This window comes from Propithecus coquereli, unplaced genomic scaffold (assembly GCF_000956105.1).
Source record: "Propithecus coquereli isolate 6110/MARCELLA unplaced genomic scaffold, Pcoq_1.0 Scaffold49, whole genome shotgun sequence".
Taxonomy (NCBI): Eukaryota; Metazoa; Chordata; class Mammalia; order Primates; family Indriidae; genus Propithecus; species Propithecus coquereli.
The window spans coordinates 8,123,590-8,127,713 of NW_012150729.1; the positions used below are offsets into that span (position 1 = coordinate 8,123,590).

At 41.1% G+C, this 4,124-nt stretch overlaps 1 pseudogene; it reads right to left on the bottom strand.

Annotated features, from left to right (window-relative positions):
• Nucleotides 1-1,848: 1,848 nt before the first annotated feature.
• Nucleotides 1,849-2,611, bottom strand: LOC105819561 (annotated as a pseudogene).
• Between the last annotated feature and the right edge of the window lie 1,513 nt (nt 2,612-4,124).

Sequence of the window (4,124 nt, forward strand, 5' to 3'; positions counted from 1 at the left end):
CCAGGTGGAAAATGGGTTCCCAATACAATGAAATTTTAGGGCAACAAAAGTCTAAAAGGCTACAAAAGAGAAAGAGCACCACTGTCATTTGAACAATGGCTAGTTACTTTATTTTTTGGCACTGTTGATCACTGAATTTGAGTTTTCATCTGAATTCCACACAGAGCATGCACTACACAACAATTTATCATAAAATACTTCTCTATATACATTTTAGGACAAGCTACCACTAGAAAAAAATCAATACAAATACATCAGGGGCTGAACAATCCCTGGAGTGGGTGACACACTGGAATTCTGCCAAACAGACTGAATAGGCTGTGGGCAAAGCAAATGAGGGAGAGTTAAGGAATGAAACATTTTAAATATTAACAATCAATTCAAGCTTGGTATGGTATTTTCTGCAAAAAAAAAAATTAACATTTAGCAACACACTACTGAATTTTATCTCCAAAGAGATTAATGCACTGGCAAAGTATACAGATAATCGGAGAGCTGTGGACAGCAGATATCAAAAACACCCCGGTCTTGCAGACCAAAAGGTAAAGACGGCCTTCCCTGATCACTCCCTTTACCGGAGGTCCATAAAGAACTTGCGGTGCTTCCAACTCTAACACATTAACTGATATGTGAGTTGTTTTTAACTCACAGTAGTTTTGAGTCTGGGGCCTTGTGAAACATATGTAACTCACACGTCTCTACCTTGGGAGCCACGAAAACTATTTTTCAAGTTGCATATAACTCATGTACAGAAAACAATAACAAATATCAAATTTTTCATTAAATTAGAAAGGACTATTTTGTTTTCAAAGTTTTTATTCTATTTTCTTAATAAAATAACGTGGCCCCATGGGGGAAAAAAAAATTGTTTTCTAGTGTGGAATCAATGTGCTAAGCAGCAAACATTAAGGAGCCAAACAGGAGTCCCCGTGGGCAAGGGGAGCAGAGAAGAGAAGAACCATGTTAACTGTAAACCTGAAAGACAGTAAAAAGGACACAATCCCCTACTCAAATCCCAGAGATCTTGGTAAGTCCCCAAAAGCAGCTGTGAGATTAAAAAACTGGACATACCTCATTTCTCAAAAGACACAATACATAGACTTTTTACAGATAATTGGAAAAATCCTCAGAGAAATACTCAATGAAAATTGAGCTCTTCAATATAAACATCTTAGGGCTGAAACACGCCCTCCATTCATCCAGGCAACCATACCTCTTGCTTTTTAGCAGGGCTGCATCTGGTCGATGACGCCACATGGCTTTACAGGGCAACCTTTAAAACTCTCCTTTTGGGCCAAAATGTGGGCCAGTTAGGATCCAAGCAGGCCTGCAAGGCCTGTGATGGCAGGTTCTGAAGGTGCTGAGGTCTGGGTCTTGCTTCCCAGACATAATGTCAAATACATAAAATCTCCTGTCATGTTACATTTTAGATTTTGAAATACAGAAGCATATTTTAAGTATCCTTAAGGCATTTATTTATTACAATGTTCTCTGCCAAGATTTCACATTAGCTTAAAATTCAATCAGACTTTACATTTCTTTACTGAGGACACCACCACAGCGTATTCCATAAAGCCTTCTCCTGCCATCAGTGTGTCCCAGATCCACACAATGAGTCCCATAGTGGCTTCTTTGTTCCTTAGGTGAACCGACTAGAAGTTAATTCTCTGCTACAAGGTAAAAGCTCCTAACTCAAACTTATTGGAAAAGGAATGAACATCTTCAAAGTGCACTTTAAAAAGAGGTAGAAGCCAATGCGTCTTATAAGACCAATAAAAGGGAGTGTTTTACAACTAAACACATGATTTGGAGTGCAGAATTCAGATGTTACTTTGCTGGTCCAGGCTGTTAATACTCTTCTTGTCCCTCCTGTGGGCCCCCTTCATCAGGTATCACAAAGCCTCCACCAGTGGCATACAGAGACTGGGTCTACAGGCCTCTGAAATACAGGGTTGCTTTCCCCCTTTTTCTCCTGGGAAGTCAATTGAATGTTACTTAGCTTTCTGAAGTATGAGATGGAGCAAGGATCCCTCTTAGGAAAATCTTGAGTCCCTTCAGGAGACATTCTGGGCACCTGGCTGGCCTTGGAAAGTGAATGGGCAACCTGCTGGGAACAGTGGTCTGCACCACCCCAGGGGAGCCTGAGGAGCTGCAGTAGTTCTCTGTGTTGAAATAGGCCTTTGGAAATGGAGCTGCACTGCTAGCTGAGAGGTTTCTTCCATTTATTCAGAGCTAGAGCCACAAGGTAGGGAGCCACTGCAGTTTCTTGACCTTGTCTGGCAGCCACAGGGCCATAGTTGTTTCCATCATAATTTGCATCAAAACACTTCCTGAACCACTGGATGAATTCAAAATTATCCTGAAACTTTCCTTTTACTAGTCTGTCCATGAAAATTATTTTGTCAACAGCCATCCTCTTAAAAAATTCTTGTATAATACATATTGGAGTTCTGGATGTCCCCTTGTTCCAGTTTAGCTTGCAATTTCACTTTCTTCAAGGCAATGGAGCCAGGGAATAGCATGCCCATAAACTGACAATAGGCAGCCCCTGAGTACAACTGCGGATCTTTGTCAGATTCAACTGCAGAGACTCATTGATCCAGGCCAGCATTTATGTACACTTCAAGTTTACATTCATTGCCATCTTGGGCTCTCCACAGAACTGTGTCCACTGCTTACACCCTGCTCTGCTTCCATCTTTGTCTCGTTCAAAGGTTACAACAATTTTATTTTGCAGTGTCACATTGTATGTAATTATTTTCATATTACATAGTGACAAGTGATGTACATTTGTCACTTTAGGGATCCATATTTGATAGCAGTACACAGAGAAGAGAACAAACATCCAGTGTATCCCAGGATCCAGTGTATCCACAGTTGGTAACATATAGAGGAAGCTGTGGTGTCCATCCCCCTTCAGGAACAATGAATAACAGTGGATTCATTCCTTCAGTCAGAGACAGCATGGGCTGCTGATGGCTCATAGCTGTGATTCTATCCAGGAATTGCCCTTGACTGAAGGGACCAGCCTCACTCAAGGGTGTAGCCCCTCCCCAGAGGCAGCCCACATCCAATGACTGGTTAATGTAAGAGTATTTAGGCTCTGATCCTTTGCCTGGTTACAGGTTAGAACCTCCCATGAGTTCCCTTAGGCTACTGTTCCAACTGCACTGCAGTTCAACTTCTTCTGCCAAACCTTGCTTCCTCTCAGCTATATTTCTGGAGAGTACTTCCCAATGAACTTCCATACAAATCTTTTTCTCTGACTCCTCTCTATCAGAAGCAAGTTTGTATTGCATAGCAATGTTGAGGAAAATGGAGTCAACTGCTGTATGTAATATCATTCTGAAAAAAACTATAGTTTTGAGGAAAATAGTCTCCAGCCTCCAGCATCTGGCATTATTTCTTACTTTTCAGTGAAAATGTTGGAGAACAGGGAATGAATTGGCCAATTGTTAGAACTTTTAAGAGCTATGGGAAGGAGATTGGAAAGCTCCCTAAGCCAGCTCTATAACTATTTATAATGAGCCTGTGGACGGGAGGTACTAATCTCCATCACAGAGAAGTCAGAAATTGAAGACAGAAAAAACTCCTCATTGACTGGTATCAATCATGTGCTAGCATTAAAAACCTCTTGTCTGGAGATCCTATTACTCTCTATATTACTCTTTACTATAGACTTTGTAGCACGATTAAAACATGGAGTGTACCCCAACTTAAACAATGCACAAAAGCTCTGGACTTCATATGCAAAGATAACTTGCACTCCGTGTTCTTATCAGAGAATCTATCATCGAATGCCATGCTTCAATATCATTGTTGAAGGGAAGGGGATATTGTTGGAAAGTTCAGCCATCCATATGTTCCTCTAACTTATGGATACCCCAAATATACGTATGTGTACCAGACCCTCAAAGACGTGCAAACTGAGACTCACTTGACACAATTACTTTTACTGACCTCTTAGGCCATTGGCCCACAGTAAGGAATGTTATCATAAGCATCAGCCTCATGGGGACTGAAGAAGGAAGAAGATGGTGATAGAAGGCTACAATGATGGACATCGTAGCTTTTAATGGTCTACTCTTCAGGTTTTCAGAAGGCTCCCATGTTATACGTATTTG